The 26,686-nt window shown below is 38.6% G+C and overlaps 1 protein-coding gene and 1 pseudogene across 1 annotated transcript in view; both read left to right on the top strand.

The window, feature by feature from the left end:
• The window catches only part of IL1RAPL1 (interleukin 1 receptor accessory protein like 1), a 598,169-nt gene that overhangs the window by 161,917 nt on the left and 409,566 nt on the right, over positions 1-26,686 (top strand). The window lies entirely within an intron of this gene.
• On the top strand, positions 18,418-18,490 carry LOC149991705 (U6 spliceosomal RNA; annotated as a pseudogene).

Genomic DNA, 26,686 nt, shown 5'->3' with positions numbered 1-26,686 from the left:
ACTGGACCCACTTATGTTTCTCTCTCCTGAGGCCAGCACATTAGAGAAGCTGTGATGTAAATGTGGGGGCCCACGAAAGGTCATAATTTCAACCTTCCTAATATGATGTCAGTGAGGGAAGGTACAGTGCCTTTGGGAGTGGGCATTTAACATGGAAGAGTAATGATGCAATGTGTTATCCTCTGTGCTAGAAGAACCATCGATTCACTTTCCCACCACAGAGATAAGTTACAATGTGTAAGTACATTGAACCTGCAGTTAACCAAAGGGAAGACAATGGAAGACAAGTGCTGTGGCAGCCAGAAAGTATCCAGTGCCAATAACCTGCAGTAGGCAACTGCAGTGACGGCTGTGTCTGCACATGTCGGGTGTATCAGTGTGTATTGGTGCAACCTAGGGCATATGAATATTTATAATGGACTTTCCCAACTGAGGCAAATTTGAGTTAATAAGTATTATGAGGGGTGCATAGTTTTCTCATATGAAAAACCAGTGTTCTCTTTCTTCTCATAAGCCTCAGCTCGTCAATTTAGCTCATCCCAATCTAATTTAGTGAGTATAGACTGAATGCCTTCTATGAGCTAGCAGGTGTGCTACGTACTGGGAATTCACACTGGACATTCCCTGCTCTCAGGGAGTTCTCTGCAAGGGGCAGACATACCCATTAGTGACTGTGAAGTACTTCAACAGAAGAGCACCGAAAATTGGATCATGAATTTCAAGTTTTAATCTCACTTCTTCCATGGGCATTTAGACATAGAGCTAATTACTTTTCTAAGTTGAGTTATCTGTTTGAAAGAATACATCTGCCCCTTTTATTGCATTGAATAATTATGAAATGCCACACAAGCTAATATATTTGAAATATTTTAAAAATTCATAAACCAGTGTAAAACCGTGTTTTTTAAAAAGTCTATTTTTGTCTTTATTTCTACCTTTAGTCTTTTTTAGCCAGACATACATCTGTTTAAAATATTCTATTCTTGTAGAATATATTTTATTTACGGTTTGTGTGGAGTCAACTTCTCATTGTGAGGAAGATATAGCAACACAAATAAGTGTAGAGTTTATTCCAAAATGTCAACCCTTTTATTAGTGACTAGACATTCTATAACCATAATGTGGTTTTTAAATATTATAGTGAGAAAAAGTTCCCTTTTTCTTCATTGCTTTTATTTCAGATGTACACACCATTTTATACTTCTAAGTTGCTTACCAGGACAAAATCTGATTTCTCTATCTTAATGAAGTAGAAAAAGTGAAGTGGGCTTGATTTTTCAGTTTCTTCCAAGTGTCTCTGAAAGGTGAATTTGCAAAACATCACCAGTTCTGAGTCTACCACTTAACATATTATCCTCAATGGACATTGACATTCTATAGACGATTATGTGCTTTCATGATTTTCTGTGTGTCCCTGAAAATGAAAATAAGAACATTTCCATCTCTTTGCAAACAAAAGTTCTTTTAATTCCTTGAAATGATCCTTTAGGTGATAGCTTCTATAAATCAAGGAAAAAGATGGAAAGATTCTTATTTTCATTTTCAGGGACTCACAGAAAACCATGAAAGCATATAAGCATTTGCAGAATATCAATGTCAGTTAAGGGTAGTAGTCAAAGACCATATATGCATATATACACAGACACAGAGAACGGGTTGGTGAAGGCTGGGGAGGGCGCTGGTGGAGGGGGCAAAGTGGGGGGGCATGGGAGACACATGTAACACTGTCAACCATAAAAATAAAATAAAATAAGAATAGTACCTTTAAAAATTATATTTTTAACCTAATAACATTCAGGCTTTTTATTTTCATATGTAAAATGGATTAAGAATGCGATAGTTTGTCATATATGCATAAAAAGTTCAAGTGTAAGAAACTTAAAATTACTGACTTGAAAAAAGTAGTGGAGAAAAAAAGCCATATTCTTTGAAAAAGCAGTTTGTCATCGTTTCCATACTTCTAATTGTCAAATGAGGCCACTGATGTGTTCCTGCATTGGTCATGTCATGTTTGCCTCTTTGCTTCTGAAAGATGTCAACAGCTACCATAATTACTAACATTTATTTGCAAAGACTATGTACAAAGCCTTCTGCTTGGTATAACTGCCTTTGGCCAACATTGAGAAAGTAATATAGTTATTATTCATAAACAGTCTATCCTTTGGATTAAAAAAGAGATGAAACCCACAGACAAGCATTAGTAAATTAGAAGAAGCAGTTCACTTTATTTGGGGTAAGTAAAGTGTTTTGTCTTTCAAAAACAAAACAAAACAAAACATGTTGAACAGAAAAGATTAGTTCTTTCAGAATCTACCTTGACTTATACAAAACTGCTCATCAGACAGCAGATCTAACTCACCCTGGTTTGATAAGAATGCTCCCCTTGAATGACCCTCATGCTTGCAGACTTCGGTGCTGGCTTGGTCAGTTTTGGTCAGCATCACTCAGGATGAGAGAGGGTTGGAATGTAGTCAGTGCAACTCCACAGTTAAGACCTACCTCCCACTCTAAGTGCAGAAAATCATCGAATAGGAGAAAACACTGAAGTCAGAATTACAGAGAGCAGAAAATATGCATTCCCATAATGCTGTGAAGGAAATATTACTAGCTTAACTTTATGAACATATTTAGGCGCATATAGGTCGTGAATTGGCGACAAGCTTTGCGATCATTTTCCATTATTCAGGCAGCGTTAGCACCTGGCAAGACATGTCCAGGCTGTGCCTCCAATGTTGACTCACCTAATGAAAGTTTTTCCAGGTCTAATCTCTTCCCAGTATCAAATACACACACATACAATCCCGGCCAATAACCTTCTCTGCCCTGCCCTTCCCTTCCTTCTCTCCGTCCCTCCGGTCTCCCCCTCTGTCTCCCCTCTTCCCCCTCCGTCCCCCTAGCATCATTCTTCTAAAACCTTTCCGTAGAGTAGATCCAGTTACCATGGCAGCAAGGAAAGGTACGAAAGGGGCAAAAATGTTACAATAGGCAGAAACATAGGTGGGAAGGAAAGTTTATGCAAAATTTCCCTTGGTAGCCGTGGGCTTACGGACTAATTATGGGGAAAGGAGTGTTGAGTCGTCAAAAGCATTCCTTGGAAGTGATGCTCTTTCTCTCCACCACTGTCTGTTGACAGGTCTCATGCCTCGTTCACGCTGGATAACTCGTGGCGCTGACAAAACAGTGATCTTTAAAACAATCATACAGTAAGAATTAATAAAAGTCTAGTTATTTCGAAGGACTTCCTTCCTTCCTCCTTCCCTCCCTTCTTTCCCCTCCCTAACTTCCTTCCGTCCTCCCTCCCACCTCCCTCTTTATTTTTCCCTCCTTCCCTCCCTTTCTCCCTCCCTCCCTCTCCATCTCTCTCCTTCTTTCCTTCCTACCCCTTCCCTCTCTCCCTCCCTTTCTACCTTGCTTCCTCCCTCTCTTCCTCCCTCCCTCCTTCTTTCTTCCTTCTTTTCCCCTCCCTCCCTTACTTCTCCCCGCTCTTCCTTTATTCCTCCCCCTCCCTCCTTCTTTCTTTCATCCTCCCTTTCTCCTTCTTTCCTCTCTCTGCCCTCTTTCTTTTTTATCCCTCACTCCCTCCCTCTTCCTTCCTTCCTTCCTCCTCCCCCTTTTTTTCTTCCTCCCTCCCTCCCTCTCCCTCTTTCTCCTTCTTTCCTTCCTACCCCTTCCCCTCCCTCCCTCCCTCCCTCCCTCGTTCCTTCTTCCTCCCTCCCTCCCTCCAAGTCTGTACATTCTATTATTCGTAATGTCAGGGTGCTAGACAAGAGGAAAAGTGTGAACCCCCCCACCCCCACTCCATGCTGAAGAGAAAAGGCATTCGGTGAAGACTGACCATAGGACCGGATGTTGCACTTAGCAGAGCTCGTTACCGGCTATTACACCACAGCAAATTCGCTCATGAATTTGAACTTTCACGCTTGCTTCCTGTTCCGATTCTCCCACTTGCCAGGCTCCTTCAGTCCCTTTTGCAGCTTCTTGGGAGAGCCGTTGTATGTCTTCCCGAGGATGAGCAATGTTGACCAAATCATCCAGTATTTCCTTCTCAACTGGGTTTACAGTCTTCTGAGGTGCTCCTAGGATGTTTTCAGTCAGCACCTTGGAATTGAAGGGAGCTTGATGACTCTTTGAATAAGCGCACCTGTACTTCAGCGCAAGCTCTCATCACTCTATGAAATGAACGTTCAGGGAGCTCACTGTTTCCTTCTTATTTGAGCAAGTCCTCAAGCGAAGCGTAGAACCTGTTGGTGTTTTTATGGAGTACAGCCAAACACAGAGCTCGTAACATCAGGGACCTGGCTCCTCCTGGAGGTGACAGGCAGGCCTCACGGGCTTGGGTAAGTCTCATCTGTGTGAATTCACGAGATTCTTCCAGCTGGGCAGCGAATCTTCTTGCAACCAGTTTTTTTCTTCCTTAAGATGTATCTTTTCCTTAACATAAAAGCAAGTAGAACAGCAGCACAGAAGACGATGTTCAGGCAAAACTTCTGCGGAGCTAGACTCACATATTTGACGAGCCCCCCCAACAGCACTGAACACTTGCTTCATGGCAAACCGGAAAGTCATTAGTATAACCACCCAGATATCCGTGGCTCCAAAGGGCACCGCAGCTCACTCTGGCTGCCAGCACTGACCACATGAAATCTTGTAGAATGTTCTCATTGTAAGACAAACACTGCCTAGCAACAAGAACGGAACACTGGTAAGGGTGGGGGAAGGGGAGGCCAGGGAGGCGAACCGTGAGCTCGGGCCACACTAGGCTCCACCTGGCCTTACAACAACCTGAGGTCAAATCAGACCCACGTCTAAACGCCTTTGCTCACCAGCTTGTCAGGGCCTGATGGTGCAGCATCTGCAGGAGGGGACGTAGGTGTCCCCATCCCTGAGTGAGGTTTCCCTCCTATTTAATGTCTCCTTCTCCAGTGTGGAAGCCTGATCTCATTTACCAAGGCCCCAAGGATCATTTTCCTCCCCTGAAGGCTTCTTCGCTCCTTTGTCTTTGGTGAGTACTAACAGGCAGGGACAACTAATAAAGAATCTCATCAAAGGTAGTAACCAGGACACCTGATGTCAACAAATGAGGTGACCTTGTCCCCACATGTCTGCATTACTTATCCCCTGGACCTGGGGAAGCAGGCTGGTGTGGTGATTCTGTGGTCATGGATAGCTCAGGGCACGTACAGAGGGTCCAAAGCAGTACAAGCATGGTGTGCTGATAATATAGTAGAATAAGCAGCAGGGCTGGGCAGAGGTTACTAATGTGTCAATGTAAGCAATTGCGGCCAGCCCTTGGCTTTGGTCTTGGAAATAAGAACAACCATTTAGATATAAATCAGCTCACTGTCCTGGGCACATCCTCCAAGCCAGTGACTCAGGCATCTGTCAGACACCTAATCAGATCTGAGTTCCATACAAACCTGTTATACTTTCAGTGAAGATTCAGAAAGGGCCTTTGATCATCTGATATTTAAGCCAGTGCCTGGGAAATGGTAGGCACCAAACATCTGTGGAATGACCAAACAAACAGTCTAATGAATGCCCTGGTAGAGTAGGGAGATAATAATGATGATGATAGTGGTATTAACATTTTTGGAGAGCTTCCTCTGTGCCTGCACTGGGCTAAACATCTTCTAGAATTATACCATTTAATTCTTCCAACTCAAGTATGAACTAAGTTCTAGTATTGTCTCCATTTAACAGTTGAAGAAAGACAGGCATGGAGAATTTATTTGTTTACACTGTGCTTTCAACTTTATTTTGTATTGATTGTAGGTGTACAGCTCAGTGGTTAGATAATGATATACTTTACATAGTGTTCCCCTCGATACTTGTAGTTAGCGACTGGCACCTTCAATAGTTATGATAATATTATTAACTATATTCCCTGTGCTGTAACTTACATCCCTGTTACTGTTTTTTAACTACCAACTTATACTTTTAATCCCTTCATCTCTGTAACACATCCCCCTAATGTCTTCTCCTCTGGCAAAAGCCAGTCTGCTCTGTGTATCTGTGGTTCTGTTTCAATATTATTTGTTCATTAATTTTGTTCTTTAGATTGCACATGTAAGTAAAATCATATGGTACTTGTCTTCCTCTGACTGCCTTATCTCACTTAGCATAATACCCCCTAGGTCCATCCATGCTGTCACAAATGGTGAGATTTCATTCTTTTCTATGGTCATCAAAAGTATCCAAGGACGCTGAGCTCTGCGTCTTCCTGACTATTCCTGCCACTGCTTGTTAGGCTCAGGCACTTATAGAGCCTTCGCTGGTATGGGAGTTGCATGAGGTCAGTTCTCAGTGAGTCACCTGATAGGGACCACTGAATGAGGTTCACCAGACTGATACAGATTCAAACTCATTGGCAGTGCTGAGTCTGAGGCCACTCAGTAAAAGTCCCAGGGTACACCAATGCCAGCTGCCAGGTGCCCACAGGCTTTTGTGTCAGGATGGGGATTCAGGGAGTTTTCAGGGGAGGAAGCCAGCTGAGTTTATCAGGCCTGAACAGACCAAGAATTGGCTGTGTGAAGGGAAGGCTCAGCACTGGTTGGGCATGCGAGGGGAAATGGCCCCTGTCCTAGAGATGCACAGCTCCTTCTTTCCTGGATTCTGCCCAGACCTTCTAGAAAGTCTGAGCTCAGCAGGGTGAGGCTGCTGGGAGTCAGGAGTGCAGTGCTAGTGGGTCTCCTGTGAAGGAAGGGTGCCAGTCAGGCTTGAGGGGAATGGTGCCCACCACAGAGCCACCCAGCTCAGTCCCTGACACCTCCTGTGTCCATCTGGACATATACAGCTTAGGTCTAAACAGATGACTCCTCCGTAGGGCATGTGCTCTGCAGGGTGGGGTGGCAGGAAGTGCAGAGGGCAGGACTCCTTCATTCTTCAAGGCTAATACCTTAAGGAGGACAGTGTTCAACCCAAGAAAAAATGGCATCTGTGGGTTATGGGGAGACGGACTCAGAACAAGGACCCTGGTGGCAATCCCTTTAGCTCTCTCCCCATAGACCCCAGTGTGTCCTCACACAACTCCTGTCCAGTCCGAGACACACTTACTTCACCAGAGTCCAAGGTGGGTGACTAAGAACAAGATTTTATGTATTGGCCCTTCAAGAGGGCACGCATGTCTCTAGCAGCCTCCTGTCTCTCCCTGACAGAATCCCTGCGTATTTTCACAGCTAGATGTGATGTGGGCTCCTCTTCCTGGGCCTGGTGCTCTGAGCTGGGGAGCCCGGCTTGTGGGTGAGACCCCAGCTTCTCAAGGGCAACCCCTGCAGCTGAGATAGCTCTCCAGATTCTCAGCTACAGCATGTGGGCATGGGGCCAGCTCTTTCTGTGTCTCCACCCTTCCTACCAGTGTCAATGTGGCTTCTTCTGTAAATCCTTGGTGATAAGGCTTCTGTTCACCTAGTCTTCATTTGGTTATTCAGGTTCTATATTTTAGTCCTAATTCCAGTTTGGTCCCAGGAGGATGTGAGTGTAACTTGCATGTCTGCTTTTTATTTTCTTCGTGAATGACTTTCATTACAAACCCAGCTTGGCAAGGCACAAAATAAAGAATCTTTCTGAAGGATTGTAATGAAGTAGTTAAGAGCTCTGGGGAATGGCTGGCTGGGTTTAGATTCAAGGTCTACACGCACCACCTCTAGGAACTTGGAGCACTCACAAACCTCCTCTGCCTGTTGTCTCCTTGGTAAAATGAGTGCTCTCCAGAGTTGTTGAATGACTATATGAGTTTAAATATGGTGGATTTCAGGATTATGCCTGATGTGAAATGAGAACTTTAAATATTCACTATTTTTCCTCTGCCTCATTTCTCATTTCTAATTCTTCTCCTCATAAGGAGTTCGCAAATTGCTTAACTTTCCTCTATTACCACCACCACTCTGGAACGAACTCTTATCATGCCTCACTAGAATTGCTTGGTGTCCTCCATACTTCTTATCACACTTTTCATCTTTTCAAACCGTAGCTCTGACCATGTTACAAACTCTCCAAGAAATGTGGACACACACACACACACACACACACACACACACAAGGCTTCCCACTGCTTTAAATATAAAGTGCAAAATCTACACCCTGGCCTGGTGTTTCAGCTTCCTAGTGCCAAAAACTGGCTTAAACAGCAGAAAATGATTGGCTCATAGCTCTGGAGGTTAGAAGTGTGAGAACAAGGTGTTGGTAGGATTAGTTCTTAGGGCCACAAGGGAAGGATGTGTTAAAGGCCTCAGTCCTTGGCTTATAGAGGGATAATGTCTGACCGTATCTCTTCACATCATCTTCCCTCTGTGTATATCCCTGTGTCTGAATTTTCCCTTTTGATGACGACATCCATCCTATTGCATTAGGGGCATACCCCACTTCATCTTAGCTGTTCATCTACAGTGATCTTATTTCCAAAGAAGGCCCTGTTTGCAGGTACTGGGGGTTAGGAAGTCAACATATGAATTGAGGGGTGTTCAAAATTCAACCTGTAATATCTGGTTAGTCCCATGCCTACCTCTCCAGCAACATATATACCGTATGCTTTCTTAGCCTCTCTCCTTGTCATCCATACAACGGCCTCCTTTTTTAGATTATATATTTTTTATTATTGTTCTGTTACAGTTGTCCCATTTTTCCTCCATTGCTCTCCTCTGCCCCACCCCTCTTCCCTCTCCCAAAGTCCATCCCCATTTAGTTGTCTATGTCCCTGGGTCATTTATACTAGTTCCTTGACTAGACCCTTCCCCTTCTTTCCCCCCTTTACCCCTCCCTTCTACCCTCCGGTCACTGTCAGTCTGTTCCTGTTCTCATGCCTTTGGTTCTATTTTGCTCTATTCTTTTGTTCATTAGTTTCCTGTATTAGGTGATATCATATGGTATTTTTCTTTTAATGCCTGGCTTATTTCACTAAGCATAATACTCTCCAGTTGCATCCACGCTGTAGCAAAAGGTAGGAAGGAGTTCCTTCTTTCTCTCTGCTGCATAGTACTCCATTGTGTAAATGTACCACAGTCTTTTGACCCATTCATCTACAGATGGGCACTTAGGCTGTCTCCAGCACTTGGTTATTGTAAATAACACTGCTATGAACATAGAGGTGCAGAGGTTCTTTTGAATTGGTATTTCAGCATTCTTCGGGTATAATCCCAGCATTGGGGTCACTGGACCCAAAAGGCAGTTCCATTTGTAGTTTTCTGAGGAAGTTCCATACTGTTTTCCACAGTGGCTGCACCAGTCTGCATTCCCCCCAATAGTGCACGAGGGTTCCCGTTTCTCCACATCCTCGCTAGCACTTGTTGTTTGCTGATTTGTTGATGATGGCCACATACAATGACCTCTTTTAAAGGGGCTCCCATATTCTCACCTTTCTGGAAACCTTTCTGGATGATACTTCCTTGTTCTGAAACACTCTTTATCCCATCTTTCCCACCCCAAACCATTTTTTTTTTTTGGCTTATTTCTGTACATCATTCAGATTTCAGGTCAAGATCACATACTCGGTGAAGAATTCTCTCATCCCCTAGGATCGGTCAGGTGGATTATGAATCTATGAATCTATCAAAGAATGAAACTCCTAAAGCATTTATCTTGGTTTGCAAATGTACATTCATTACATGCCTTTTTTTGAATGGTTTGATCTGTACTGCAGATCCTTTTAAGCATATCAAGATCCTTACTATTCATTATACCAAGTTACTTTTTCCTGATTTTTTAACCACTCATTCCCTCTAGCAATACTGCATTCAACTTGAAATCCTTTCACTTCTCTGCATCCTTTGCTTGAGGGCAGATTTCACAAAGGACATATTTTATCAGGTACTCTATTCTCAGCACAGTGAAGTTGATTGAGAAGTTCTTCTTTGTTAGATATTCACAATGCGGACTGCTTATTATGTTAAAGGTGATTGCCAAGGATAACAAGCCATGTTTCAGTCCTCTGGCATTTCAAACACATGGTTAATGGCTATTATATGTATGTGTATGTGTAAATTTTTTACTTTCTCACATGCATACACAATTGAGTCTTCAGCAATGCAATTGAATGTGAAATTTATAACTAGAGCCAGAATATCAAAGTTGGAATTTCAGCTCCTACACTCCTACACTCTTCCAGCTGTGCAACCTGGAGTCAATTGCCTAATGAACTAATAATATTCACCTTGCAGGGTTATTTTAAGAGTTAAATGAGTTAATACCACATAAGTGTTACCTAGTAGCAGTACAAGGAAGGGCAAGGAGGAGTAGGATTAGTAGGCGTAGTGGTATTTGTTAAGAAACATCTCACCACCTTGTATGTGTGTGTGTGTGTGTGTGTTTCTGTATGTTTCATGAGAAAGTTTCTTGTAGTTACCTTTTTATCCTCATGACTTAGCACAGGGTAGTTGCTCAATAAAAAGTTGTTTCTATCATTTTAAGCTTAGTTGTTTATGCTTATTTTACTAGTGGCTGTTTATACTGCACTTCAGGTCTGGAAGAACATTACACTTTAAATTTAATTTGAGTATCAATTTGTCATCAAGGCAAATCCTTTGAATAGATGCCTGCTTGAGACAAGTATGCAGGATGTTCATTAGTACTTCAATCCAGTGGGGATATATTTTAGAACTTGAGGTCCTTCTGCTTTTTAGCATCTATGTATGTATGAATTAGTGTACAAATGTATGATTAATAGTTTTAATGAAAATTGCACCTCTGTACCACTCTACTCTCACTTCATTGTGAATGTGGTTGGGTTTGCCATAGCCTTGTCTGTGGGAGCCTGTAGATAAGGCATGGAGAAAATGATTTCTTTTACTAGAATCCTTCTGTTGGATATGATAGGAAATCAGCAAAGAATTTAATATCATTAATGTTCTTTCTGAACTGGAACACTTGAAATAAAATATGGATATTTTTATTAAAAGGTTGACATTATTTTGAAATGTGTTTCATAGCAAGCTTTATATGAATCTTACAACATATGGATATAGGCTTCATTTGGTCTTTCAATTAATATGATGATAAAGGCAAAATGTTTATTTCTGCTATGGATGTGTTATGTTCCTATCACTTGTTACATGTTTCATGTAATAATTTATCACACATTCTGAAGTATTGTTTTACATAGTTTCTTTTAAGTGTTTCCTTCAGTATGCATTTGATAATGGACGCCTACATATCATATTTTTCTTTGGGAGACAGCGTGATTATATTTTAGTTTCATTAAAATAAAAGAAAATTAAAGGATGGATCTAAAGAACGGCTATTTTAGAGTTGCTACACTAAAATACTGAAGTACTTTAGGACTCATAAGGGCATAATGTAGCAGGCAAGGAAGAGTAAGACATAAAAGTAGACACTAAGGCCATTACCTGATCTGCATGCATTAGCCAACAACATGAATGAAGATCGGAGACTGGGCAAGATTTCTCAAGGCATCCACAGCTTCTATGGTTGTATGTTTATTAAGGGACTGAGCATAACAGGATGGGAGAAAGCCATGATGTTGGAATTCACATCGAGGGAAAGGTTAGCTCATAACAAAGGCCAAACCGATATGCAGGTCATAAATTTCAGTAGTTTGTGGTGATAGCTAAAGATAATTTGTGAATAGCATCCTTTATAAGATAACTCTATGCATTTTTCTCTCTGCATTTCTATCATAAATAAATGCTTCTGTTAACACATGATATTACATTACTGTCATCTGTTTACATCAGTTTGTTGCAGGTAAGTCTTACTCATCTGTTCTCCGTAGGGGCCTAGCAGAGTATCTGGTACCACATACAACAACATTCATTAGATGAATGAAGTGATAAGTTCAAAGTTTCATACCACATCAATGAGAAACAAGCCCAGAATAATAATTTTATTCAAAACATGTGATATCTTTACATTAACTGATTTTTCACAGTCCATTGTAAGTTCTAAGTTGTCAAGGGCTGTATTACATCACATCCTGAACTTAACACAGTACCTGCAACATAGCAGGCATTCAAACACAGTTTTTGAAGAAACAAACTAATATAATAATTGTTTTCATTTATATAACACCTACTACATGCCACACATTGTCCTAGGCACTTTAAATATATTGACTCATTTACTCTTTACCTGTGCTTTCCACTAACATGCAATATGGAGTCTTTGCATGGTATTGATCAGCTACACCTTCACTGAATCTATGACTTCATTTGAACAATGGGGGAAAGAGGGCTGACCTCCTAGGATGTTTTGTGAAACTTGGATGAGGCAATGCTTGGCCTTGTGTCTGGCCTAACAGAAGTGCTCAAGATATTTTGGCTCCTATGACTACTATTGCTGCTATCACCATCTCTTCTGACAGTGGACAAAAGTCAGGTTGTAAAATTCAGAGGGCCAGAAAATAAAGAAAGCTGATGGTGTTTGTGTAATTGGCTGTGTGGTGTGTTTACTTTCTGAGCTTTGTCTCTACATCCTCATAAACATACTCTGTCTTCAAAGTATTCCTTTGTCAGATGGAACTTAACTAACCCCTGGTGTCTGTAGACACTGCAGATTTGACTGGCTAACATTTCTATAGTGACTCTCTCTGCTGAGGACAGTATCTTGTGCCCACAGCCGTCTGTCTGTCTTTCCTTGCATTCTTTTGCTGCATCCTATCTGGCATGATATATTTAAATTGTTAATTTGTTTATTCTCTGCTTCCTCATACCCCTATAGACTGTAAGATCTGAGGGCAGGAGACATTTTTTCCCCCCTCATTTAATGTGTTCCCACTGTCAGCTGTTCAGCATCAGAAATGTTGCAAAATGTTTAAGAGTGTAAACTGTCACGACCTTATCAGAGAATATTTGACACTATGACAATTTAAAATGCATAGAATCTTTGACCCAACTGTCTCATTTCTAAATTCCTAAGAAAACAAAATACACAGAAAGTAGAAGGTGAATGAACAAAGCCAGTGAAGCATTGTTTTCAATAGGTAAAATCGTCAACAATCTAGATGAATGTTTAAATAATAAATGCTTATTTATTCTACAGAATATTATGCATTGATACTTGAGTGAATGGGGCAGAGCTCTGTGTGCTGTTACAGAAAGATCTGTAGAATGTACCTTTTTGGTTAAAAAAAGTAAGCTGTGAAAATAATGTATATAGACTGATCCCCACCCCAAGCTCATATTTTGCTGTTCCTCTGTAATCATTTTCACTTTCACCACGTTATTTTCCTCACATCTAGTTTCAGGCACTCATTGGTTTCCACTCTTGTCCATGTATCCCAACTCTACACGTTCTTCAAGTAGTTTTATTGTTTGTTCTGTAGGGTTTATCTGACTCACCTCTTACCTCCCGCTGCTTTGGCTTCAAGCCAACCACTTGGCAGAATCAATCTTTCGTTCTTTCTTGATCGCTAACAAATGTTTGGTGACCTATTCCTGTCCAAACTCAGTTGCTTCATTTCTATCCCACTTCCTCCTGACCTTGAAACTCCATTTAGTACTGTTGGTCCCAATATTTATTTTGAGGGGATATTAAACTCGACAGTTTACTCAAAAGATAATTGAAGTATGACTATGTGTGTGCTTATATTCCTATGTATAAACACATCAGTGTATATAAAAAATATAATCTGGCTCTACAACTCACTTATGACCAAAGGAACATGTCAATCTGGCCTAGTCTGCTACTCCTCTTCTAATATCCTTCTATTTGGGTTGTCAGTAAAAAGAAAAAAAAGTTTGAAAATAAAAAGCCAAGTTTATCGCATTATATCACTTAATATGAAAATTGTGTCAGTACTTTTGCTTTCGGTGCATTTAATTTAAAGCACAATAATATGTATAATTAAAATTTCTACGTTTTCAGAACTGGTTATTTTTTTCAGGAGACTGTGGAATATTTGTAATAAAAGTAACCCGTATTTTATGTATAATATTAAACAAAACGAAGTAAAATTTAAAAAATAAGTTGAACTCTCATTTTGATGCAGTATCTATTTACATTGATGTATATTGTCTCCTTTTCCTTCTCCCTCTATTTAAATATTACTATATTTTTCTAGTTTTTATTTATTGATTTTAGAGAGAGAGAGAGAGGGGAATAGGGAGAAAGAGAGAGATTGAATTGTTGTTCCACTTATTTATACATTCATTGGTTGATTCTTGTATGTGCCCTGACAGGGATTGAACCCGCAAACCTTGGTGTATCAGGACAGTGCTCTAACTGACTGAGCTACCCAGCCAGGGCTGAAATCTTACTATACTAGTACTTGATTTTTTAAAACACAACATAATAACTAATATTATTAACATAATACTTTGCTCTTAAGTATAATTTCATAGTACCATTTTATGACTGAATGAGAACACCATTTTTAATCTTTAAAAAATTTACTTGTTCCAGTGGCTTTCTTAGTTATATTTTATTTGTTGCAAAACCAAATGTCCTCAAAACAAATTATACTTAGTGACTCAATCTATTTTATACATAATTAACTTTCAAATTTTGTTGATGTTGAATTATTAGATATTTGATGATATATAACAAACTAAAATATTCAGGAATCAGCTAATAATGTATTTTTTTACATTCTCTGCTTCATTTAGCTAACATAAATATATCTTTAACGACTAGATAAAATGACAGTCATTTGTCAATTAATGATAACTTTTGCAGATTAGTAGAAAAGATGTATTGATAAATGGGATGCATATGCAAAAGCCTTTTGCATTAACTGCATCAGTATGATAAATTAAGCACGGAACTTCCTTCATAAATTATTCACATAGTCCAAAAAACCTTCAATCACTTCAAAAAAACAGTAACATATAATAATTCAAGGCACTAGCAACCCATGCACCCCTTCTAACAGAAAGGCTGTTCCAAGAATTTTGGCAAAGACCCCCATTTGCAATCCAAGCACTGAAGAGTCTCAGCTCAGAGAGCTAATAATAGTCAACTGATTAGAAAGCATACAGTTGCCAACCTGCAGAATCTACCCAAGGCCTAACAAGCCCTGCACAGCCTGCTTCCAAGAGGAAGACTGGGAGTTTCCTGGGGAGCCTTTGGAGAGATGTGGTGTTTTAAAGAGGGGCCATTCCAATCCCCACCTCACTCTTCATATGGGAAAGGAACCAGTGTTTTCAGGCTGTAGCAGTTCATTGACCTGGTAGCTCCTGCTTCCTGCTTCCAGGAAGTCAGCCACCATTTAAGAAATACAACTGCTCTGATCTGAGAAGCCACACCACCTGGTAAGGTCCTGGAAGATGAGACACCTCCTGGAGAGAAGGCAAGGGGCACCAGTGTGTGTGACAAGGCCACCCTGGAGTGAATCCCTCCCCAGCTGCTCCAGCTGACAATGCAGATCAAATACTAATGACCCAGGCAAGCCCTTCCTGAAATCCTGACCCACAAAATTGTGAGCAAAATAAAATGAGATGTTTTTAAGTCAGTAAATCTTGAGGTTGTTTTCCACATGACAAGAGATAATAGAATCAAAACATATTTAGGAATTGTTATATTATGTCCCATCCTCTAATATTGTCAAGCAAATTGACTCAAGAATGCAATGGGCTCTTAGGTAGGACACAGGGATTACCAAGAGAAGAAAGAAGGGGAAAATATCTTCATATATATACACTTTGCCTTAAAAAATTAACCAAGAATTTGTCTCACATTCATTTGCTATATTTAAAACATTTCAGTGTTTCCCTATTATAATTGTAATACAAGATTGATATGGAAACGTCAGAAATAAACATAAATAAAACTTAGAACAAAATGTTCTTCCACTCCTTATTAGTAACTTATATGTAGAATTGAATCTTTAAGATATTTTTCTTTTCAGTATAGTTAACTGTGTCTTATTTAACTGATGTTATTAGCAGAGGAGCAACACATAACAATTGAAGACCAAGCCTGTGGTGCCAAACCATTTAGGACCCAGCATACCCTCCACCACCAACCCTTACTAACTGTATGACCTTGGCCAAATTTGTTAATGTCTCTGTGCCTTGTTATACATATGGGTATGATACTGGTATCTACCAGTCATAGGGTTGTTAGGAGGATGCTAAATTATTTAAACAATTTTTCTAAAGAATGTAGAATGGGCCTGGTCCAAAGTATGCATGAAATTAGTGTTTATTCAATGCAATAATTACATTTATAAAGAAAAAACAAATAATAGAATATATAGCCTTTTGAAATATGCTGCCTTCACTCAAGAATGTAGAATAAACATTACTCATCAAGAAGTACATATTTGTGGCATTAATTTTTAAAGCTGCATATAATATTATCATATGAATATATTCTATTGCCCCATTTTAGACATTTGTATAACTTCACTTTTTCTTACAATACGTCATAATTTTTGTTAGGAAAATTTTCAAACATGCAAAGGTAGATCAATCAAATAGTACAATGAGACTTCATACACCCGTCACCCAGGTACAATAATTATTAACACATGGCAATTCTTGGTAATGCATTTCAAATAGTCATCTCAATTCTGATAAAATTAAAATATTGGCTATTTTTTAAAGTGTAGGAGACTCCATGTCTTAAGCAAGCAATATTAGGTATTTGTGTTTATATTAAAAGGACATACTTGGTATCCTCAGGATACTACTTTTTATCTGATGCCAAACTTAAAATGGTCAGTTCCCCTTGTTCAACTCCAGTGAACATCCTTCATTATATCCTATTTCTTATGATGTATCAGAAAAGAAAATGGAATAATTTAGAAGATGCTAGTGGGAAAGAACACTATATTCCTAAATATAGTGACATTTTCAGAGCTATTTTAGCCAGTGTTATTGAAGTCTTCTTGTTCTCCACTGCCATATTTTAGAAGCTCATATGTTTAGAGTATGAAATTTCATTCCAAAAATGATAGAAAGCCTCCTGAACTCAGTACAAAGTTACTGAACTGAATTATGATGGGCAAAGGCTTCAGTGAACTTAAGCATTTATGTATGTTCTTCCATGTGGATTAATTTCACAATTTATCCTAGAAAGTATGGCATGCAGGTAGCCACTGTGAAAAATAGCATGTCAGTGATTTTCATGTGCTACCACTTTAGGGCTGAAACCATAAATTCTAAGATGTTATTTTTCTGGCAGATACATTTCTTTAGAGTTATAGTGGTATGTTCAGTACCACATAGAAATAAGTTAAACTTATAAGAGAGAAATAAGCTCCTCTAATCACACTATAATCATAAAGCTATAGCTAAGGGATATTAATATAGAAATAAATCATATTCATTCTAATGATAAAGAATATAGGCATTGACTATTGCTTTGGGTTGTAGCAGGGAACGTTACATTGACTCATTCATTTAAAATATTTATTGAGCACCTCCCTTGTAACAAGCACTGTTCTAGCTGAGAATGAAGAAGACACAATACACAGGTGAACAAATAAACATATCAATAACTCTTCTTTCTATCTTAAAGCCTTTTGAAAATTAATCCTTGTGATTTAGCTCCTCTGACTCATATGTCTCTCATGTCAAATGACACTAGAGTCATTCCACATGACACGGCATCTCTTTGATTCTATTTCCTCATCTGAAAATACAGAAAAGAGAAAACAATAACCTGTTTATACTCTTTGGACCATTGTTGGGATGAGCAAATAAATGTGCAAGTAAGTACTTTGAGAGTTCTCAAGTGCTAGAAAAATAATTGATTTCTATTTTATTATGTAAGGTATTGCATTTTCTTGAACAGTTGATATATATCAAGGGGTGGTATGAAGCTCTTCTCTAAAAATGAATATCTAGCCAGAAGTTCTCAGATATTATGGAGACCTAAGCTTTTCAGTTGTTCAAGAGGTCAGGTGAAAATATGCTAAGGAGACAGATGGCAGGAGAGGGGGTCTGTGAAAAAGGAACAGCCCTTGAAATTGTACAAAAGAGAGTATCTATTATGACAGTTTAGAATTTGCAAAGCTTTTCTCAAACTTTAACGTACATATGAGTCCCTTGGAGATCTTATTAAATTGCACATTTCAATTCAGTAAGTCTGGAATTAAGGCAGAAATTCTACATTTCCAACAAGCTCTGAGGTGATGACAGTGTTGATCCATTAACCACACTTTGAGTAGTGAGAGGCTAGAACATGCACAATAAGTAATTAGGCCTGTTATTTTGAAGATGCCAGTGTCATCAATGAATCTTACCTGTTAATATTCATGAACCTGTTCTGAGCATTCTTCTACTCTTACAATGCTCATTGCTTTTTCCATGTAGCTCACATATGACCTGTGCCTTTGCTTTATTGCTTACATACAGTAAAGCACATTGTAATGCGTACATGTTTAGCTTTACCTCTCTAACTTTAAAAAATTGTTCCTTATAATTTTGATGTCAGTATTCATATCATAAACAACCATAAATTGCCTCTCCCAACCTTCTTTCCTTCATAGATTTCCTTTTACTCATCTCTTTGAATTGGCCTCTGGTGCTCGCTTCGGCAACACATATACTAAAACTGGAATGATACAGAGAAGATTAGCATGGCCCCTGTGCAAAGAATTGGCCTGTGGACATTCTATCTTGCTAGGTCAGATCATTCGATCAAAAGGGATTCATAAATGCATTGACTGAATTAGATGTGTACAGGTGTTTGTTGTTCATGAGGAAAAAGAGACTAGAAAAGGAGATGCATGCAGGTTGCATGTACTCACAGGAACACATTAATTAATATGATGCAAACCATTTGCAGCTGCCTTAGTTCTGTGCTGAGGACGGTGAAAAGACTGAGCTGAGTACCACTACAATCATTCTCTGCTTGCTGTTACACTGCTCTTCAGATATTGTACAATAATCCAACGTGTGGTGGTTTAGCAACAGAATGCTCAAGAACACCCCAACATGATGCCTGAAGGGTACAATCTAATCTATGCAGACTAATGGTTTACAACAGCCGGTGGCACTAAAGTCATTAAGAAGGTCAAAGGATGGAGTGAGATCAGCGTCATGGTTCAATATATGTTCCTTGTTCTTGTGCTGTGTCCAACAACATCAACTGGCATCCATCCACAGACAAAAGTGTTTTTGTGGGAACTGTGTGATGCCACAACATACACTAATGGACCTGGGAGGAGTCTTTCCCACTCATGTGTTAGACAATAGACAGAAAGGCCTTGGTCCCAGCTGTGGACCCGGCAGTGACCAATGAACTGGCTCCAGCCCCTTTCAGCTATGGTCTAGAAGCCCACAGAAAACAGTAACTTAGACAATCACCTACAGAAGACAGAGTATCTTTGGAAGTCCAGCTTTCTATAGGAGAAGCTCCAGCATATTATTAGAGCAAAAAAAAAAATATGTCTTTAGGCACATCAGAAAGTGTAAGAGGAATACTTTGACTTCACCTTCATCATTTCTACCCCAGGGTGACACAGTTTAGCCCCAGAAGATCATCTCAGTATGTGATTTCTACTGTGGGAGAAAGTAAGAGCATGTGAGTGAGTACCTAGTCCCCCCCAACCCCCACATTGTGTAGGACACTGCCAAAGAGACTCATTTCTCTCTTTCTCCATCCACAGTGTTGAATCAAGTACTGGGTGACAAGGTGGCGGGGTGGCAGGAAGAGGCTATGAAAGCAGCAGGTTTGATAATCAGAAAGCATTAATGAGATGAGGATCAGGCCCTGTTGCAGACTCCATCAAGAAGATTGCCCATGAACTGCTGGAAAAACCTCACCCGTGGATCCCCACTCCTGGCCCACAGGCATCCAGAATTCCACATGCCTCACCCAAACACACATGGCACCTTGTGACCAGCTCCCTGTGTGTACACTTCTAGGTGACATCAGCAAAAACAAGTTTTGGCAGACAGCTAGTGAACACATGCAGAAAGCTGGCCCAAACCTGAGGGCCAGGGAGAGGCCACAGGCTTGAACTTTAGCACCATCTTTGGGAAAACAGATAGGAGACTTTCAGCACCTAGCCCCTGGTGTCTTGCAGGATCAAGAGAAGATAATAAGCATAAGAATTCTGCCACAAGAGGAAGCAAGAAGCGTAGGTGTCTGAAAAACCCTCAGAATCCCTAACAGGGCTGGGGTATTTCTCTAGAAGGTATTTCCTCCAAAGGCAATTAGTGAAGACTGGAGGGGGTGACTGTTACTTCAAAGGGGAAGCCAACAATGCAAGACTTCATGGACAGGAAAAATCAAAGAGAACGACACCACCAAAGGATCACAATAATCTTCCAGTTCCTGATTACAAAGACATAGAGATCTCTTAATTACCTGATAAAGAATCCAAAACCAGTGTTTTACAGAAACTCAATGAAAGACAAGAAAACATAGAAAGACAATTCAACAAAATTAGAAACACAATACTCAAACAAAATGAGAGGTTTAACAAAGAGAGAAAATCATTTGTTTAAAAAAATACCAAACAGAAATTCTGGAGCTGAAGAATACAAGTGAATGAAATGTGAAATGCAATAATTCAATCAACAGCAGAATGGATCAATCAGAAGAAATAATCTGCAAGTTAGACAGGAACTTTAAAATCATCCAGTCAGAGGAGAACAAAAAGGGAAATAATCCTCTACAATATGCATTATAATAAAACTGTCAAAAATAGAAAACAAATAAAGAATCTTAAAGGCAGAAAGAGAAAAGGTCATGTAACTTAAACAGAACCCCCATAAAGCTATCAGTGGATTTGTCAGCAGAATCCTTACAGCCCAAGAGAGAATGAGATTATATATTTGAAGTGCTGACATTAAAAAAAAATATATTGCCAATCAAGAATCCTCTATCCAGCAAAGTTATCCTTCAGAAATGAGGGTGCAATGAAGACTTTCTCATACCCCTCCAAAAAACTAAGAATTTTCATCATTATCACAGCCATCTTACAAGAAATGCTGAAAAGATAATTTCTTGGCCTTCTGACTAAATCATCTGAGAAAATCCTGAAAAGAATTTTTTTAAGCTAAAATGAAAGGATGCTAATTAGTAACATCAAACCATATGTAATATATAACACTGGTAAACATAAGTATGTAGTCAAATTCAGAACACTCTAATAATGAAATATAGTTGTGTGTTAATTACTTAACTCTAGCATGAAGGCTAAAGGGCAACAGTATTAAAAATATCTGTAGCTACAATAATGTGTTCATGATACACAATATAAAAATATGTAAATTTAGACATTAAGACAGAAAAGATACTGCTATTGTTGTATTTTGTATAAGCCTCATTGTAACCACAAAACTACAGTAAATTCAGAAAAGATAGAGCAGAGAATCAAGACATGCTACTACAGAAAAGTACCAATTCACAGAGGAAGGCAGTAAGAAAGAAAGGAACAAGGGAATTACAAAGCAGCCAGAAAACAACTAATAAAATGGTACTAATAAGTCCTTGCTTGTCAATAATTACTATAAATGTAAATAAAATAAATTCTCCAATCAAAATGCATAGAGTAGGTGAAAAAATAAAGTACAAGACCCAACTGTATGCCGCCTGCAAGAGATGAGCTTCAGCTTTAAGGACATACATAGGCTTAAAGTGAAAGGATGGAAAAAGAGATTCCATGTAAAGCGGGGGTAGCTATACCTACATCAGACAAAAATAAGCCAAAAATGGTAACAAGAGGCAAAGAAGGTCATTATATAATGGTAAAGGGTTCCATTTATCAAGAAGATATACTAGTCAGGAATATATATGCACCCAACATTGGAGCACTTAAATATATTAAGCAAATAGAACAAAGGATAGTTAATCCAGACAGAAAATCAATAAGGCAATGTTAGACTGGAACTATATTTCAGACCAAATGGACCCAACTGACATATACAGAACATCTAATTCAACAGCATCAGAATACACATTCTTCCCAAGCACACACAGCACAATCTCTAGGATTAATCTTATCATAGGTGATAAACAAAAAGTTTCAGCAAATTTAAGACGATTGAAATCATTCCAGGTCTGTTGTCCAGCCACAGTAGTATGAAACTGGAAATTAATAACAGAAGGAAAGTTGGAAAACTCACAACTATGCAAAAGGGAAACAACATACTCCTGAACAACCAATGGATCAAAGAAGTAATTGAAAGTGACATTAGAAAATATGTTGAGACAGCCAATTTTAAATTGAAGAAATATCGAGGCTCCCTTATTCATTGAAGCATTACTCACAATAGCCAAGGTATGGAGCCTAAAATTCCATCTATGAATGAATGTATAAATAAAGTGTGAGGTACGTAGATGGATAGATATAATGATATATATAATGGAGTATTATTTAAGCATGATAAAGAAGGAAATTCTGCCATTTGAGAGTACTTGGATTGGTCTCATGAGCATCGTGCTAAGTAAAATAAGTCAGACAGAGAGAGGCAAATACTGTATTATACCACTTTTATGTGGAATCTGCAAAAGTCAAACTCATAGAAACAGAGAGTATGATAGTGGTTGCCAGGGGCTGAGGGTGTGGAGAAATCGGGAGATGTTTGTCGAAGGCTACAAAGTGCTGGTTATAAAATGCACAAATGCTGAGAAGCTAACATGCAGCATGCTGATTATAGTTAACAATATTATATGTTTGGAAGTTGCTAAGAGCAAAGATCTTAAATTCTCACCACACACACACAAAGTGCCCATTGTATGAAGTGATCGCAGTGTGAACTAATCTTACTATACTGATAATTAGGCAATATGTATGCATATCTAGTCAACATGTATACACCTTAAGTGTACACAGTGATGCATGTCAATCATAGCTCAACAAAGCTGGAGTGGGGGTAAGGATGTCCTTGTGCAGATTAGATAACAGAACTCCTTTTTGGGGTAGATGGATCTCATTGAAATATGGGCTGGATTTCCACACCCATCATCCATTGGCTAGACCCCTTGTGCAGAACATGACCTACACACCTGATTCTGACTGTTGTGTAAGCCCTTTTATCTATACCGTATCTTCTTTTCCATATGCCGTTTTACCCATTGTTCTTTGGCTTCTTTTTTAAAATATATATATATATATATATTTTTTTTTACCCTTAGTATTCCCAAGGACTTCCCAGTTTATTCACAAGGATGTATACAGTAGATAGAAGCCAGATCTTTTCCTAGGCCTGCCTCTGTATTGAACAGTTGAATAGGGGAACACATTACCAAGTCACATGACCCAAGCCATACATCCCAGCATAGGCCTTACTGATATGCGCACAAATAGGAGCAACAGAATTCAAGACAGGTGAATGAAGTTGTTAGCACATGTAATGTTTCCTTGGGTAACTCGAGCATGCTAACCAAAAAACCAGGGCAATTTAGAAAAGTCTAAACTTAACAAAAATAAGTATTAGTTTTCCATTAACCTTTTAGTGATTTTACAAAATTACAACTTTAGTATTACCTTTGTTTTATTTTGACCCAATGTTGAAAGTACTACATTCATTTTATTGTTTTTATGAGTGATTTATGAGTAACAAATGTGTAAAGTTTTCTTTTAATTCCTGATTCATCTAATTACATCATTGCTCATAATTGTATTTACAAGGGCGTGAACTTCTTTAAAATTCTCATAAATTTTGATTCTGATGTTTGTTACTAAAATTTCACAGTTACAGTAGCACATGAAATTGTGGATGTACAGATACTTACTACAATAGGTTTAAAACTATGCAACAGAAGTAGATAATTTTTCTCATGTAAGAGCTACTTCTTTAAAGATCTATACAGCAAACACTAGGGCATTTGACTATTTAATGCTTTTTTTTCCTTCAATGTCACTGTCATTCAGTTACCAGCCTAATTGTCACTTCGTTTAGAGAGACCTTCCCTGACCCCCAAAGTTAAACCAGTTCAAAGATCACCTTATTTAATCTTTGTGTTGCACTTATTAAATTCTGATGCCATGTAGCGGATTCACTCTTGTTTAGTGTTTTTGTTTTTGTTGTTGTTGTCGTTATTCTGTTGTTTAATTGTTTTTCTGGCTATCTGAACTTCAGGAGGGCAGATGATTTTTATTATTTCTTCATTGGTGTGTTCCAAATGTCTACAACAGTTTCAGGCATGTTACATAAATCCTCAATAAAAATCGTTGGAAAAGGAGTGAATGCATAGATATATTAAAATAAAAATTACATATTTTTAAAAGAGGTCTTAAAAGAAATAATTTGAAAAAAATTGGAAGTAGCCAACACATACTTTGAATAAGGTATCTAGTATGATTTTGTATTTCAAAATGCAAAATAAATAAGACGTTGTTCATCTTCATTTTTTGTCTTTTTAACATTTTTCTTTCATTACTCTATAACATATCAACATTCCTGTAGTAAAGGGAGTTTATTTACCTTGCATGCCTCCTACAGATAGCAAATATTTACATACACACATGTAGACACGTTTCTGTGTATGTATATTTTACAACTATATTGTTTATAAATGTGTATCTCACCACTTGCAGCCTTTTTGATGTGCTCATCATTATTTTCATTGTCTAAAAATAAATATGTGGTAGTTATGTCTCCATCATTAAGCTGTAGATTTCTTGTGGGCAACAAGCATCTTATAATGAAAAATTTAAAGAAGTCAAAACCATTACATTACAAACATGATGCTTTCAAATACACTTTTGGATGTTCATCTCAGTGTTTTAATTAAATTCTAATTTTGCTACACATATCTGCTTATCTGAATGCCTTTAGCAATTTGAAATGACTTACTGAGTATTCTAATTCATCCCATGTTGAATGGAAGCATATCAGAATTGTCTGCTATTTAAATGTGCTATGGCAAGATATAAATAGAACATGGCTCTCTGTCAAATGTGAATTAATTGTGATAAAGCTATTTTGATAAAAGTTATTCCTCACGTGAAACATGGAGTAGCTGATTTATTTCCACAACAGCTTTGTTAAAAGTTCTGCACTTAATAACAAACTTCTGCTTCAGTATATGTCACAATAACTTTTTTTAAAAAATAGGAAAGCCCTTGCATTTGATTAGCTTCAAATGATGCCTCATTGATGGATGCAAACAATTCAACAAAAGAGGCTAATGTATAGAAAATGTAAATATTATACACACACTGTTCATTTGCCTACAATTACACAGGTAATGCCTGTATTTAGTTTCTTAATTTCTCATTGTAAGACAATTGCATCCCACCTAGCAGTGTTTAATTGCATTTGATTCTATTGCTGGAATAATGGCACATTGCTTTTTTAAGATGTTGAATGACAAATAAATTTAGATTATAATCACTTATTATTCCTTCTCTAAGCAAAACCACTCAAGAGTTTCAGTTGCAATAGAAAAAAGTCTGATTTCCTACTAATGATGGCCAAATGGGGGCATTCCAGATAAGTGTATCCTGTCTATTCTTTTCTCCCTCAGTTTTAACCATAATCATTATCTTAATAAGTCTAGCTGGCTAATAACTTTACTCTTTTCTAAAAGTGTCACTCTAAAACTGTGTAGTATTTCACTTCACATCCCAAAACCTTGCTGTAGTCTGTTTCTTTTTTTTTTATTGATTGATTGATTTGAGAGAGAGCAATAAAGGGGGAGAAAGAGAGGAGAGATGGACAGACAGACAGACAGATTTGTTGTTCTGTTTATTTGTGCATGCATTCATTGGTTGATTCTTTTATGTGCCCTAATCGAGGATTGAACTCATAACCTTGGTGTATTGGAACAACGCTCTAATCACCTGAGCTACCCAGCCAGGGCTATTTCTATTCCTAACCTTACATGTCTGCACTGGTGAATGTTAGGTGCACATGGAATGACAAACATGCAGTTACACTGAGTTTAGTTCCTATCTTTTTACTCTAGTTCTCATTCTGACCTTAGTTTAACATAAATTCTACCAAGAGACAAGAATATTAGACAAAGTGATCACATAGCTTTCAACTTATCTTTTAACAGAAGATGAAGTCTTACTCACAACTAGTATTTACATGTCTGTCTTTTATTCCAAATGTATTTTCTAAGTGATTCACGTGCTCCTAGCATTTCACACAGTGCAATGATTTTTATTGCTGCCGTAAAAAATCACCACAAACTCAGTGGCTTAAACAGCACAAATTTATTCATTATCTTACAGTTCTGTGGGTCGAAATTCAGACATAAGTCTCAGTGGGCTAACATCACCGTGTCAGTAGGGCTTCATTTTTTTCTGGAGGCTCTAAGGGAGACTGTGCCCTTGCTTTTTTCCAGCTTCCAGAGGCTGCCCACATCCCTTAGCTCACGGCCCTCTTTCTTCCATCTTGAAAGACAGCAGTGGTCAATCAAGTCCTTTTCACATCACATCACTTGACCCTTCTTCCGTTGTGTCATTTCTCAATGCCTGCAGGGAGAAAAGATTCCTCACTCTCACAGACCCACCTGATTAGGTTTAGCAGGATAACCTCCCGATCTTAAAGTCTGTAAACCTAATCCCATCTGCAAAGTCCTTTGGCCTTATCAGATAGCATCTTCACAGACCCCAGGTGTCAGTGCATGGGCACCTCTGAGAGGGGCAGTATTCTGCACACTACACATGGTCTCTTACTAGTCAGCATGTCTAATGCAGTTGAGTGCTTCCTATGGATGGGAATGCTGCACGTCACCAAACATGACATTGGACTTATGAAATCAAGCATCATGCTCATTGCTTATTAATGTTGGGGGAAAGCTTGAACACAACCAAACTTTATTTCTAGCCCCAGCTTTCTCTTGTTCTTCTTTCCTCATGGTTTTTCTTTTCTTTTTTTCTTTT

The sequence above is a fragment of the Furipterus horrens genome, unplaced genomic scaffold (genome assembly GCF_987537825.1).
Source record: "Furipterus horrens unplaced genomic scaffold, mFurHor1.1.pri manual_scaffold_17, whole genome shotgun sequence".
Lineage (NCBI taxonomy): Eukaryota > Metazoa > Chordata > Mammalia > Chiroptera > Furipteridae > Furipterus > Furipterus horrens.
Note: the sequence above shows the minus strand (reverse complement) of the source record. Positions and strands in the feature narration are given on the sequence as shown.